The following is a 16338-nucleotide window of genomic DNA, read 5'->3' as shown; positions in this document are numbered from 1 at the left end:
CACCTAAGCAACATTTCACGTGTTTTTGAAAAGTCTCAATATCGATGTAAATATGACATTTCAGTTTTTAATACATTTGGTGGTTTATTCTGTAGGTCATAAAGAGGCTCGTGTATGAAATTTAAAAGTTTCAATGACTGAAAAATGCCTACTGTAGATTTTTATATGAATATTAAAACAAAACACATCTTTGTCATGCAATATTAACAATGAAAAGATTTCTATCCTAACACCAACAAATCTTTGTCATTCTAGTGAAATATACACTGGCATTTATTAAACACAGGAGTCTTTTCCTCGTCTGATCCATTGCATTAGAACGCAGCCATGGTCTAAGCCTTAAGCACTGAACCCTCACTGACGTCACCTGTGTGATCAGCCTGAGTGTCTGCATGAAAGCTGGTTTAAAGGTTCAGTGGTTGTGCATGGAGAAGGTCAGCACTTTGTGAAATAACAGCACTCTAGTGACAATTTCTATGGTCAGGAAAAAAGATTGCTTTAAATGCAGTTATGAGGATTGGAGTGTTTCTATTTCAGTGTTTTTGAGCCCAACTCATATGTCATTATAGAACAAGCACACACTGATCAATGCAGCAACACGTGTGTTTGCCCTAAGTGTTGATAAGACTCCTGGTCATCACCGTTTTTGTATTGCAAATTGCCACACATGAAAGGTTATTGTCTGTGAAAAATGCTGCCAAAAGAGGCAGCAAATTCATAAGTAGTTACACCAGAAATGGGAGGTAGATCATTCCTAGTAAAGCACGCCAGGTTGCTCTAAAGATGCAGCTGCCGTTCCTGTATCAAGCAGCTGACCATTTCTATCCTCTGTCTACTGAGCACATCTGCATCAGACACACAGTCTTGCCTACATACCTGGCGAAGAGAAGTTATCCCAAAGAAGTCCAAGGCATACTAATAGTATAGCAAGACCGGAGGGACTGAAAGACTGACTTTTGCCCACGTCCAGATGGCACTCCACAGTTCCCTGCCCATTACTCGCCCAATTATCCAGTCAATACAGGTACTGAAGAGCGTAGGGGTGTAAGGTCTTTACACACTGGGTCCGTTATTTTCTGATGCGTTTTTTTTTTTTTTTTCAGATCTGTAATCCGAAAAAATGTCACACACTTGGACCTTGCACACTGAGTCCAATGCATTTTTATTTGCCTTCACTGTGAAAATTTGTAGGATGTGGCAAATTGTTTCGTGCCACAAGCCCGTGGCTCTGTCACTCCTTTGAAATCCCGCTGGATCCAGCCTGACAGAGAGCTTCATTCAGCACATGCTCATGTGTCATAGCGCTGATCCAAGTTGGAGAAATGGAGAACAACTTTTTAATTCAGTCTCTGTTATGACCTGTGAGTAGGCTACATACTTCTACCTTTAGAGAGAGGAGGGGTCCGGCGGGGTGAGCAAGCGAAGAGGAAGCAGCGGGCCCTGTTTGGAATCATCAATCACCCATTTTTAATGACTTGGACTGATGCGAAATTTAGCATAAAATAAGCCTGTTCTGAAAAAAATATATGATGGACAAAAAATTTGGCATCAGTGTTAGAACAGCATGAGCTGGATTTTCTTTTTTAATGTTCAAAAAATTTGGACGAAAAAAAATGACTCAGTGTGCAAAGGCCTTAAGGCCCAGCCTCACCCCAGAAGCAACTGGCAAGAAGTCAGAGGTGAAGCCCCCACACTTCACAGCATTGTCTGTACCAGAATATAGGGCAGACATCAGTTAAAGTACATCATTGCACAACAGTGGTTTGTGCTCAAGCAGCAACCTCCAGTCCTGAAAAATGAAACCAATGTGGAAGTCCAAAAAATTGCAATACAGCGAGTGTCCACCTGAAGCTGACTGAAGGAACACCAGAAGTCCCGTACACAGCACATGTTAAAAGATGTTTTTCCCACTAGAAATAAACTAGTTCACAGCTAACCTGACACGCCAGATGGATGTGTTTCACACATCCATCTGGGAAAGCTTCAATAGGAAATGTTTGAGAAAAAGCAGAGGCTTTGAAAAAAACTCTGTGTGATTGGAAGAACATTCTGTTTGTCACATCTCTACGGGCCAATAAGAGCAACAAAACATGTGACGTAGCCGCTATCGAGCTGCACGTGCACAGCTACTGAGGAATCATGGCAACTATAGACATGTCAGTACTCGACTTTTGTCGTTTTTGAAAACACTCACTGCTGTTCTTTGTTCTTCTTTTAATGAAGAAATGTTGTCAAGTTCTGATAAAACTGGCGCTTTAGCAGCATCCACGCTAAGCTCTTCCTCCATAACTGCACCAGCTCTTGCTGCTGCTTGTTAACGTCACGACTCTGCCGTGCCTGAAAGTACTGCCCCTCGTCACTGATTGGTCCTGTCACTTTCTAACCGGGCCCACATGGTTCTGATGGGAGCTTTGCAAGATGGATTCACCAGTAAGAAACAAGGGAACGGGCGTATCTGTCTGCTTTGCAAGGTTAGTTTACAGCCTGGTTCAAAGAAAATGAAACAGTCTCATTAGCTAATGTCTTCATGTCCTCTCACTGTAGGGGGGTAAATATTTTTGTACCAAAATGGTTTCGATTATATTTAGGAAAAACCTCACTGCACACTGATTGGCGAGTCTCATTTGATTGGCAGATAGCTTGACAGGCAGACGCTACCTATCTGTCAGCCAGAATGCTAGCTAGCTTAGCTGGCAGGAAGTCGAGCTTAGCTGACAGGAAGTTAAGCTGAGTGGACAGGCTCTCGTCTGCCGTTAGGTTGATCCCAACATTTTTTAGACAGCGATTTCAATATGAAAGCCAACGCAGATTGGCCTTAAAAGCTGTTTGAGTCCACCTATTAAAATCAAACAGCTGATGTCACTCAGGTTTTGTCCAGTTCTTTTTACAGTCTATGTTTGTGCTATGGCGTAAAAGGTCAGTTCTAAAGGAGGCTTATAATGTTGTCCGTGGTATAGGGGTGTGACGAGACCATTATCTCACGAGACAAGATTTTACACTTTTTTTAATTTGGAAAAAAAAAATACATGGGTGGAAAATATGTCCTTTAAACAACTGAAAGTCATAATTGCAATGCATTCAGGTCTATTCAGATATGTTTGAACTAAGTACTGAGTAGGCTATCAGTGCTTCCAGATAGTATGTCTTGTCTAACTTGTCTGACTCAAAGTGTACGATTTCATGCCCTTCAAATCAAACCTTTCATTTTAACAGCCTACAAAATCGTTAATTTACTACACTATGCTCTCGTCACTACAATTACAATAACTATTTTTAATATAATATTTAATTATATATAATAAAAGCTTTTAGATTATTTTGAAAGTATTTTAAGCACTATTTTAAACAGGCCTAAATCTAAAGAGCTGTGTCAGTAAAAATCAAACCATTTCTCATCCTCTTTAAGGACATCCATATTTAAAACAATCAAAAGAAATATTTCTGTCAATAACACGTTTGCTGTTATTAAGAGAAATAGATTATTTTATAGTTTTGTGGTCTTTTTTCTCATATGAGCTTTAACAGTGTTGGACACCACGCACAGATGAGCGTGTGTGTTAATGTGTGTGCGTTGGTGAGTGAGTGTGTCTTTTCTCTGTCTGCTGTCTGACAGCAAGCATGACGCGTTTAACTCGGGCTAAAACTTTGGAGGTAACAGTGGACTCTATGGTGCTCAAACAGAGTTTGTTTTGCTAAGTTTACTGATTGATGATACGCACAGCCAATAGCTGATGGATGTGTGACTGACAGACGGTGAGATGAGAAGGAGACATGAGGAAGCAGGGACTGTTTCAAAGTTACAAAGTCACAAATAGCGGCACAAAAAGTGAGTCTGCACGCATACACGAGCTAAATAAACACTGTATTCTCCTCATGGAGACTGCACAGGTTACCAGCAGCAGAATCTCATCAACTTGGACTGTTATGATCATGTGTGGCTCCACATAGCACACGCGAAGGGGATGGGGGTTGGAGCGGTGATCTTAATGGGTCACGGATCAGCTCCGTTTCTTCATTAGCGCTCACTCACGAACAGTTTTAAAGTCTCCATGTCATCTTTGTGATCTTTTTTAATTTCCAGTTTGGTATTTTTTTCTGTAAGGAGAGCTGCTGCTCCTTCTGTCCGCACAATATTGATCTCGCGAGATTGATTTTTCCACGACGAGAAATCTCGTGGCGTTTTGTTCTCGCGAGATCTCATAGCCCAAGATCTTGTCGCACCCCTACCCTGGTAGTTTTCGGCATTTGTGAAATAGTTCTGTTTATGTGTGCAAAGTTAAATAATCTAAGCATCCAGAATGAAACTAGGCTATATGGAAAAGCTGTGTTAAAAATTCCTTGCTCTGTTTACGGCACCTTGGGAAATACTGTTTAAAAAATAATAATTTCTTTTTCATCTGTACCTGGAATTTAACTGGAATGATTAGTAACCAACTTTTAATGAATGTTGTAAGGCACTGTCAGAATACCAGGTGTATTACTTACTTTATCTCATTAATTTTGATTAGCAGGTTTAACTGGATTTTCTCCTCTCAGTGCTTGGACAGGGTGGCACCTCATGTACCCATTTATAGAAAAATACTTATGCACCCAGCCAAGGATCTTTCACAAATGCAAACAAGAGTCATGCAATTTCTTCCAGTTATGTAGGGTCATTTGCTCAAAGGCTAAATGTGCACTTACGTTCAAAGTGGGAATGAGAAATGACATACAAGTGTGTGCTCTGCGGTATTTGTGTACTTTGCATGATATTTTAAGTTACACGCTGATGTAGCCAAGCCTTGTGTGTTCCTCTGGTTTTGACATATTCTACAACCACATTGCCCAGCTGTTTCACATAATTCATCCTCTTAACCTTTTCATAAAATGAGCCTATGTATTTCTAACCTTTTACAATGGCTCTTTAGTGAGGGGGCGTGAGGCAGAAGGCCACAGACAGGTCAAGGTAGTCACAGAGACAATGGCATTGTTGGCTCAGGTCTGTTTATGGAATTCAATCAGATTATGTGTGCTTCTTTTCAGATCTGATATGCTGCCATATGCAGACATACACAATACTATCTGACTGCGCTTTTACATTTGAATGTTTGGTATTGAGAGTGAAAGCCAAGGGCACCTCATGTATTGTTTGCACACTAAAAGAGAATAATAGTGATGTATGCTTTCTGCTTGATTAGCTTTGAAAGAGTCCACAGTGTTCTGGTTGCAGGAAAAGGTACGCACAAAGAATATGCAATGGAGTAAGTTTGAAGAAAGAAGGCTTTTAATACATGTGGGATAATATATTTTTTTATGCACAATCCCTCTTGTGTTCCCCTGTCCACTAAAGAAATGTTATCTGTAGTTCTATTAAAGATAATGATCATCCATTCGAGCCATGACAAGGTTTTCACTCTCTTAATATATTTCATGCCTGCAGTCTGCATAAACACATCATTCACCAGCTGAAAATGAGCAGGCTAAAAGCTATTACAATTACACATAATCAATGATAATCATCACTGCTGACAAGGAGAATTAATCCCAGGATTAGTATGTCCGACTGGGATTCATACAGATGTTATCTGGATGATACTGACTCTCATATTAACCTTTCAGAAATATCAAGATGGAAAGTCCTCCAGTCTCTAACCATTCAGCTGGAAAAGAAATTCCAACACCATCAGTTTCAAGCTATCTTCATGGCTTTAGGGCTTTTCTGTTTTAATCTTCAGGATTATTTCTTTAAACATACTGATTTCCCTGGATTTAGAACTAAGTACTGCTTTGTTGTGTTGTACCGCTGCTTCTTTTGTTTTTTTCTCCAATAAAATATCCCATTCAGAATATTTTATTTTGAACAACAAGCTTATAACTGGAAAAAAGAGAATGTATTCCTCCTTTATCTTTATAGCATTGCCAACATACGCCCAAAGGTTCTGCAGATGGACCATCAGAGGTCATTTACAATAAATAAACACTAAAACCACAATTCAAATAGAAACTACATGATTTGGATTGTTTGGCTCTTCTCTAGTCAGAGCTGGATCTGTTGGCTCCCAAGTGGCTGTTCATTTGGAAATGGTTTGGCTTCATAAAATTAATCAGATTTTTTCTAATATTTTGATTTTTGATTTAAATACACTACACAGACAAAAGTATTAGGCCACACCAATTACTTTTTGAGTTCAAGTGTTTCAATCAGACCTGTTGCCACAGGTGTATAAAATCAAGCACCTAGCCATACAGTCTACATTTGCAAACACCTGTGATACAAAACCCCTGCTGGATATTCCACAGTCATCTGTAAGTGATATTATTAGAAAGTGGAAGAGTTTAGGAACAACAGCAACTCACCTATAAAGTGAAAGACCATGTAAAATCCTCGGGTCAACAGCTGCTAAGGTGCATGGTGCATTAAAGTCCTCAAGGCTTACAAAAACTGTAACAGGAGCATCATAAAATGGGTTTCCATTGCAGAACAGCCGCATACAAGCCGCACATCACCAAGTTCAATGCTAAGCATTGGATAAAGGGGTGTAAAGCACACTGACACTGGACTGTGCAGCAGGGGAAACATGCTCTGTGGAGTGTTAAATCACGTTTCTCTGTTTGGCAGTCAGATAAGCAAGTCTGAGTTTGGTGGATGCCGGGAGAACATTACCGGCTTGACTGCATTGTGCCAGCTGTGAAGTTCGGTAGAGGAGGGATAATATTATGGGGCTGGTTTTTTAAGGTTTGGGCTCAGCTCCTTAATTCTTCAGCATACCATGACATTTTGAACAATGCTATGCTTCCAACTTTGCAGCAACAGTTTGGGGCTCTTTCTATTCCAACATGACTGTGCACCAGTGCTCAAAGCAAGGACTATAAAGATATGGTGAGTCTGGTGTTGAAGAACTTGACTGGCCCACAGAGAGCCCTGACCTCAACCCCTCTGAGCACCTTTGAGATGACCTGGAATGGAGATTGTGAGCCAGACCTGACCTGATAAATGCTTTACGTAATGAATGGGCACAAATTCCCACAAAAACACTCCACAATGTTGTGGAAAGCCTTCCAAGACAAGTGGAGGCTGTTATTACTGAAAGGGGTGCAACTTCATAGCAAAGTACATGCATTTGAATTAGGGTTGATAGCTTCCATTCAATTAGTCGATTGTTCGGTCGAAAAGCTTTTGTCCAACCAAGATCACCCTGGTCAGCAGGTACTACAGGCTAATTTGAATACAACGTCATTACGGTCCCTGCTGGTGTAATGGTCAGGGGGCAAAACTACATGTTTATATGGAAATCCTCTGCTTATCAAATAAAGGCATGAAGGTTAATACTTACAAGTCTTATGTTGTTGTATTGTGCTCCCATCTTTAATCCAATTTGTGATTTTCTTCTGTCATTATGTTCAGTACTTAAAAATATTCACTATAAAAAACAAACCTAATCCTGACTAGGATTAGGTTTGTGTGACGGTGACGTATGTATGGAAATGTATAGATTGGAATACCAATCATGAAATGTTTATTCAGTATTCATTTGTACTCAAATTGAGTTTATTATGTTATACCTATTTCAGGAGTTATAAATAATATATATGTTTTAAATTAACATACTGAAATAAACTCTTTGCCCCCTGCTGTTATTCAAAGTACAAACAGGGCTTGTGTGGGTGTAGGTTGTGATTGATCACCATGCTACACATATTCCTGATTTTACTCAACCATCTGTTCATGAACTAATCATGAAAAATGTCTGTTCTTCCTCAGACCCACTCCTCATCTAACTCTTATGTGTTCTAGTTTTTTAAAGTGGTGCTAATAGACAGTTTTATGCTTTACTGACATGTTGTTGGTCTGACTGACCCCACCATCTGATAAATACAAACATAATGGATGTTCTGTCCTCTCAAACAGCCAATTTAGCCGAGCAGATCACCAATTTAGACCTCAAATTTTCTGTTGAAATTTGTCAGAGCAGCATCTGCTACTTGTAGGTTTTACAGTCTATGGAACTGTACTGGCCACATTAGTATGGGTGCATCTAATATATGGCTATGGGTGGTGTGGCCTTCTCAAAATCAGATTGGCCACCCAAAATCCAATGCAGCTCCAAAATCCAAGCAATGATTGGTATTTTTTTCTGATTGAAAGTGGGATCTAGGTCCTAAAGTGTTCCTGAGCCTGTGCAGTGAATTCCAGGACAGAATCATTCCTGTTTTTAATGCACTGCAGCCTGAGGGCCCACTTTGTCCCTTGCACACAGAGATTTCTCCAAATTCTCCATATATTTTGATGATATTGTGTACTGTAGATGGTGGGCTTTTCAAAGTCTTCGCAATTTTGCTTTAGGGAACATTTTTCTGACGTTGTTTCACAGAAACATCTTTACTTCTGAGAGACTCTGCCTCTCTAAAATGCCATTTTTATACCCAGTCATGTTACTGACCTGTTGCTACTTAACCTAATTATTGGAAATGCTCCTTGAGTTGTTTTTCATTTTCCTTTTGTTGACCCGTCCTTAATTTTTTGAGATGTTTTGCCGCTATAAAATTTTAAATGAACTTTTTTTTTCTTGTTAAATTATAAAATTACTGTTTTAACATCTGATATGTTGTTTACGTCCCATTGTGAATAAAATGTGGTTTTATGAGAGTTGAATGTATATCAAAATGATACAAATCACCTAAAGTACAAATTTTCTGCATTTCACTTGATATTTGAGCAGTTGTTGAGTTGTAATTGGGATGCATACTGGCTCTTTGACTTAAAAGCAAAAAAGGTCCAAAATAATTCTTAAAAGAAAAATATAGTCTGTGCACGCCCCTTCACCGTTAGCCATGTCCGACTTCATTCTTGTAACTTTTGTGAACTGCATGGTTGTAAAAAAAAATTGGCCTTTTTCAAGATTTGGATGATATACTCAAGAGATCCAAAATCATTTTCAATAAAGTCACCTTTGTAAAATTGTCCACATTGCTAGTATAGGCACAAGGCCTTGATACCTTTCTTCCAGATGTAAAAAAAAAATACTGTGAGTCAGAAGTAGCACTAACAAAACATCTTTTAACTGTAGAACAAACTCTGATAAACCACGATTACTGTATGAGTCATTTTAGACCATTCTGTTCTCCTGCACACCCAAGGTGTAAGAAAGAAAGGTGACTTACAGCAAAATGGAGAGAAAATTGGACACTTTAAAGACTCAAGGGGTCTTCAAATGCCCTCAGTTCTCTCCATGATATAAATCTAATCCTGGTACGAAGCAGCCTTGAACAGCCGGTGATCAATCATGCTATAACATACTGTGTGTGGTGTGACTTAGTGCCCTGCAGTGCTATACAGGCTATAACAGAGGCAGCTCCTCATGTGAAGGAAATACTGCAGGTTGAGGAAGGTGGCAGGGAGATTCAATGATGAAATTAATAATCCAAGTCAGACGTTAATGTGGTTGTTTGCAGTTAAACTTGAGCACTGTGCCATCTCTATACAGATGTGCATCACTGGGCTGGAAAACTGATGGTCTAATGTTCTTTTAACATGACTGCTGCTGGGGAGAACATCATGTGCCAGGCAGTGATGTGTGTTTGGGACTTTTAAGGCATTAAAAAAATGCTTGATTCAGATATAATCCCTCTCTTAGACAAACTGCCTGCAAGCTTTGTATGCTCTAGGAACTTCATGTTGTTTAAAGAGGAAACATATAGATAGATAAAATGTGCAACTTAGTGGTGGATGTACTTTACTGCCAGTCTATGACACTAAAAAAAAGCTTTTCCTTATATATACACTAAATAGACAAAAGTACTTGGCCACACCCATTAATTATAGGTTTTCAATTATTCCCACAGGTGTATAGAATCAAGCATCCAGCCATACAGTCTCCATTTGCAAAAATTTGTGATACAGAATAGGTCATGAAGAGCTCAGTGGTACTGTGATGGATGCCACCCTTGCTATAAGATGGTTCGTGAAATCTTATTCCTGCTGGATATTCCGCAGTCAACTGTAAATGATATTCTTAGGAAGTGTTTGGATGATATAATAGTGGAAGCGTTTAGGAACAACAGCAACTCGGTCACAAAGTGGAAGACCACGTAAAATCACAGGGCGGGGTCAACGACTGCTGAGGTGCATGGTGCGTAATGTTCTACGAACTTCCACTGACATTAATGTAAGCATAAAAACTGTGAAAGGGGAGCTTCATTGATAGGTTTCCATGGCTGAGCATCTGCATGCAAACCTCACATCACCGAGTCCAATGCCAAGCTTCAGATGGAGTCATGTAAAGCAGTGGTTCTCAACTGGTGGGTCGTGCCCTGACTGTGTGCCAGGGAAAAAAATGTGGTAAGATGTTCATATACAGTACAGAAGCCCTGTAAGTGGACATACAGTTAATCTGTGCATGTATTTTTCAGGTTTTCCTATCATGATGAGTACATTTCAGTATTTATCTCAAGATTTCTTCTAATTGCTCTTCTTTGCTTTGAATAATAAAGCTGTTTTTGCCTAATAGGATGGAAATTCCTCTGGAAATTGCCAGTCCTGACCTTGCAAAGCAGATGGATACGCCCATTTCCATGTTTTTCACTAGCGGATCCATCTTGCAAAGCTCCCACCTGAACCATTTGGGCCGGGTTAGAAAGTGACAGGACCAATCAGCGACGAGGGGCAGTACTTTCAGGCGCGGCAGAGTCGTAACGTAAACAAGCAGCACCAAGAGGCCAGTGCAATTATGGCGGAAGAGCTTAGCGTGGATGCTGCTAAAGCACCAGTTTTTTAAAGAACTTGACAACATTTCTTTGTTAAAAGAAGAACAAAGAACAGCAGTGAGTTGTCTTCTTTTCAAAAATGACAAAAGTCGAGTACTTACATGTCTATAGTCGCCATGTTTCGCGTTATTCCTCAGTATCAGCGCACACGCAGCTCAATAGTGGCTATGTCACATGTTTTGTTGCTCTGATTGGCCCGTAGAGATGTGACAGACAGAACGTTCATCCAATCACACTCTGAGTTTTTTCCAAGCCTTTGCCTTTTACCAAGCATTTCTTATTGAAGCTTACCCAGATGGATGTGTGAAACACATCCATCTGGTGTGTCAGGTCACAAATGTCCATGCTTTCTTGGGAAAATGGAACAATAAAAGATAATGATGTGCTTTATTTAACATGTATTTTTTACCCTGTATGTTTAATATACACATTTTTTGTAGGGTCCAAACTGCAACATTACTTAAAAACTTAAGTTACCATTTCTGAAAACCAATGGTGTGAAGCACACCAACACTGGACTGCGGAGCAGTGGAAACGTGTTCTGTGGAGTGATGAATCACGCTTCGCTATCTTGCGGTCAGATGGGTGAGTCTGCTGGGCAAACGTGACCTGCCTGACTGCATTGTGCAAACTGTGAAGTTTGGTTAGGAGGGAGAATGGTATGGGGCTGTTTTTCAGGGTTTGGGCTAGGCCTCTCATCTCCAGTGGAGGGCGATCTTAATGCTCCAGCATACCAAGACTTTTTGGACAATGCTATGCTTCCAACTTTGTGGCAAAAGTTTGGGGAAGGCCCTTCTCTATTCCAACATGACTGTGCCCCAGTGCACAAAGCAAGGACTCTAAAGACATGGTTTGATGAGTTCGGTTTAGAAGAACTTGACCTATACAGAGCCCTGACCTTTGAGATGAACTGGAATGGCGATTGCAAGCCAGGCTTTCTCATCCAACATCAGTGCCTGACCTCATAAACGCTCTACAGAATGAATGGAATCAACTCAATATGAAAGCACATGTATTGGAATAAGCCGTGTGAGTCCATATTTGTATAATAGTCAGGCATCTTTTGTCCATGGTTTGTGCATTTGTTCCAATTTTGTGTGTTTTTCAATATCAAATCTGTCTTTTTGAGCTCTTTTTTCCTCTCTAAGCGGCCAGAATGAGTTTCTCCCAAAGGCTACTGAGGCCAGATGAGGTGGTTTGGACTTCTGACAAAGCTGTCCCTAGGGCAGGTGGAGGTTTTTCATGCACATCCAGTAGAAGAAGACCCGTGGGTATACCCAGGGCTTGCTGGAGGGATTATTTATCTTGATCTGGCCCGCGAAACACCTCAGAATCCCAGGTGAGATGTCTGGGGTCAGCCTGCTTGGCCTGCTGCAGTCACAACTCAGCTTAGGAAAAATTATGTTGTTTTACTCTTCTATGTATACGGCACATTTATTTTAGGCGAGAGTTAGAAAAGCTGCACAGGAGATTTAAATTCAAAATTCATTTGCAGTGAGCTGCAAAATCAGCTACCACTGAAAAGGAAGTATACTGAAGCACTAATTCAGTAGATTACAGGGTTAATATTATCTGCTGAACCAACTCTCCAGCAAAACAAACAGGTCAAAGGAATGGAACAAACATGCTGGGGTATTATTTTTTTCCATGCTCTTTGATTGTTAAATATGCTCTTATGATATTAAAAAGGTTTCTATACATTTTCTGTCTTTGCATTTAGAGGATGAAAGCTGAATAAATCTGTGTAAATTTGCATGCACAAGCACACAAACTACTTCTAGGGGCATCTGCTTGATAAAAGTTGAACCTATTTTATTACTTTCCCTCTTCACCAAGGCTGCTACATCTCCTGCATTCACACAGATTTGCTGTCCTAAAGCTGCATGCCTGCGTGTATTTGCGAATTCAACGTCCTGACTTTCAAGCCAAATCCTGAGAACACAAAGCCTGCAGGTGTCATAAAACAAACGTCATATATGGCCGCTGGTGCCAGGTGCCTGACTGAATCTGTGAACAGTACAGCGATAAAGACTAGCTCCAGCATGCAGAACCTTGCTGAGTTAAGCCCTGTGGACAAAGACACAGCACAATCCACACAATACAGGAGCCTGGAGGGACACAAAGTCAGAATGAGCACATGCTGATTTCTAAAACCCAGTATGGCATATACTAGCGTCTTTAATTCTCCTTTTCTGGTATATTGAAATGCCTCCTCCCAGTCCACATTGCTTTGATTCTGTTTATCTGAGGACAAACAAAGAGCAGCAGAAGCAGAAATGTAATGTCACGGAAAAGATATTACTGTCATAGGCTATGTAAACAGTGGGGAGGTTTGCAGTAAAAATGCATCAGTAATTCAGGCATTGGTATTTGATGGAGAGGACCAATGAAAAAAAGAGGAAAACATGGAAAAACAACAGCTGTGGAAAGATAATCAATGATGGTATTCATTCAAACCTGTCTGTAAAATCTCCATGCAACAACAATTTTTCTTTACCTACTATTTACTAAGAAAAGTTTGCTTTTCTTAGAGACAGACATTTAAGATAAAAGTCAGAATGATAAAATAAAAAGTCAGAATTTCATCTCATAATTATGACTTTTTATCTCATAGTTTTGAGTTTTTATCTCATAATTTCCACATTTTATCTTGTTATTTTGACATTTCATCACATAATTTCAACTTTTTCTCTCATAGCTGCTCTCAAGTTTTTATCTAATAGTTATAACTTTTTATCTCATGATTTCAAAATTGTATTAAATAATTGACTTCATCTCATAACTTTTACATTTTAACTCATTATTTTGACTTTTTATCTCATAGTTTTGACTTTTGTCTCTTAATTTTAAGTTTTTATCTATAATTTCTATATTTTAGCCCATAGTCTTGACTTTTTATCTCATGATTTTGGCTTTTATTTCATAGTTTTGAGAATTTATCTCATAATTTTGACTTTTTATCTAATAGCTTTGAGTTTTTATCTAATAATTATAACTATCTCATAATTTCAACATTTATCTCATAGCTTTGAGGTTTAACCTAACAATTATAATGTTTTATCAAATAATTTCAACTTTTTTAATCTCATGATTTCAACTTTTTATCTCATGTCTTTGATTTCTTATCTCATAATTATAACCTCTTTCTCATGGCTTCAACTTTTTATCTTATAGCTTTGAGTTTTTATGTAATAAAAATAACTTTTCATCTAATAATCCTGACTTTTTATCAAATAATTTCAACTTCTCATAATTACGACTTTTTATCTCATAGTTTTGACTTTTTATCTCATAATTTTCACATTTTATGTCATTATTTTGACATTTTATCACATAGTTTCAACTTTTTCTCTCATAGCTGAGTTTTTTTATCTAATAGTTATAACTTTTTATCTCATGATTTCAACGTGGTATCAAATAATTGACTTTATCTCATAACTTTGACATTTTAACTCATAATTCTGACATTTTCTCTCATAATTTTGACTTTTTATCCCATAATTTTGGCTTTTATCTCATAGTTTTGAGAATGTATCTAAAAATTATAACTACCTCATAATTTCAACTTTATTTCAAAGCTTTGAGGTTTAACCTAACAATTAAAACGTTTTTATCAAATGATTTCAACTTTTTTTATTTCATAATTTCAATTTTTATCTCATAGCTTTGAGATTTTATCTAATAAAAATAACTTTTCATCTAATAATCCCATTTTTTTATCAAATAATTTCAACTTATCTCATTATTTTGACTTTTTTATCTCATAGCTTTGAGTTTTTCTCATAATTTCATCTTTTAATCTCATAGCTTTGAGTTTTTAATCTAATAATTTTGACTTTTTATCTTTTAGTTTTGAGTTTTTATCTCATGTTTATGACTTTTTATCTCATAGTTTCAACTTTTTCTCTCATAATTTCAGCTTTTCATCTCCTGATTATGACTTTTTATCTCATAATTTGTCAGGGTTTGCAAAAACCTTAAAAGAGGACCCAAATGCAGAAAACTCAAAATGATTTAATTCCAACAAAAAGGCAAATATAAAAAAATGACTAAAGCCCAACACAAAGGAATGACTAAACTAAGGAACCATGAAGGGAAAAATCTGATCAACAAAACTTACTTTAACACAGTCCAACAACAGGCAAAAAACCACAGGAGGCAGGAGGAGTAAGACTGAGGTTCACACTGGGAAGACATATGACTACCTGACAAAGGACAGGGGCAAACAGAACCTAAATACACAGGGAGTGATTGCACAGGAGAGCCAGGTGTGGTTAACGAGACTCAGGTGAAACTAGTGAGTGTAATCACAGAGGAGGGAAACTGAAGCAGGAAGAAAAAACTGGAATCACACACAAGGGAAGGTAACTACAAAATAAAACAGGGAACACTGAACATTTCACAAGACAGTAGCAAGAAATGCACAAGGACTGAAAGACAACAAATCAGTACACTAGACACAACTAAGGCTGGCCACACACTAGACGATTTTTTTAATCTGAAACGATTTTAAAACTGTTAAAACCCCACCTATAATATTAAGAAATCAAGGCTCTCTACTAGCCTCTGTACTAACATTTAAAATGTTCTGGAAAAAGATAGCTCAAACACTGACTCTCTAGGCCAAAAGATGATAAAAGCAAACACATGTCAATTAATCCATAACTCTTTTCTTTTCTTACCCCCAGAAGTCAAAGGTTATCAGAGGGGAACATTGACTTAAGTCCATACCATTACTTCCAAGATGAGAGTCAATAACCTTTCACACTGTTAAAAAGCCCTGCACTAGTTGTGTGATTGTGCCTCGTTTATCTTTTAATGACAAAGGAAAAGTGCATTCATGAATGAATTCAATTTAGAACAATCAATTTCTTCATCTGTGAGCAACTATAACTGAACAAAGGAGCTGATTCACTAAAGGCAAAGGACTTTCAACCTTATGCGGAAAAATACTCCAGTTATTCCTTTAGAAGAGATGCCTATGGGAGGTCATTAACTGCAACATGGAGGAAACGAGTCTGACAGCTAACCCTGTGCAGTGAAAAATCTCATATCCGGCAGGAACAGATGAGAATACAAAGTAGACTGATAAACTGAGCAGGCTGAGATTGTGGCAGCTTTCTCAGCAAATACAGTACAACTGCATCATCTACCAAAATCCTCAACTTTGAGGTGGCACTTAGGAAGTTTGCACGATATCGGTGTCTTTGTTTGTTTTGTTTATCAGGGAATTTTTTTCTTTTTTCAAGAAAATTATTGCAAGTAAACTCCATTTTAAATTTTCTTACCGTTTTTAAAGGTTACATATTATGCAGAATACACCTTTTCAGTAACCTGACATGCCAGATGAGAAGCTTCAATTGAAAACGTTTGAGAAAAGGCAGAGGCTTTGATTGGGTGAATGTTCTGTCTGTCACATCTCTACGGGCCAATCAGAGCAACAAAACGTGACGTAGCCGCTATCAAGCTGCGCGTGCACAGCTACTGAGGAATAACGCGAAACATGGCGACTATAGACATGTTTTGAAAAGAAAACAACTCACTGCTGTTCTTTGTTCTTCTTTTAACGAAGAAATGTCGTCAAGTTCGGATAAA

General features: G+C 38.5%; 1 protein-coding gene across 1 annotated transcript in view; it reads right to left on the bottom strand.

The window, feature by feature from the left end:
• The window catches only part of tmtops2b (teleost multiple tissue opsin 2b), a 69418-nt gene that overhangs the window by 51352 nt on the left and 1728 nt on the right, over positions 1-16338 (bottom strand). The window lies entirely within an intron of this gene.

The sequence above is a fragment of the Cheilinus undulatus genome, linkage group 15, assembly GCF_018320785.1.
Source record: "Cheilinus undulatus linkage group 15, ASM1832078v1, whole genome shotgun sequence".
Taxonomy (NCBI): domain Eukaryota; kingdom Metazoa; phylum Chordata; class Actinopteri; order Labriformes; family Labridae; genus Cheilinus; species Cheilinus undulatus.
The sequence above is the reverse complement of the archived record's forward strand: the minus strand, read 5'-3'. Positions and strand labels throughout refer to the sequence as shown.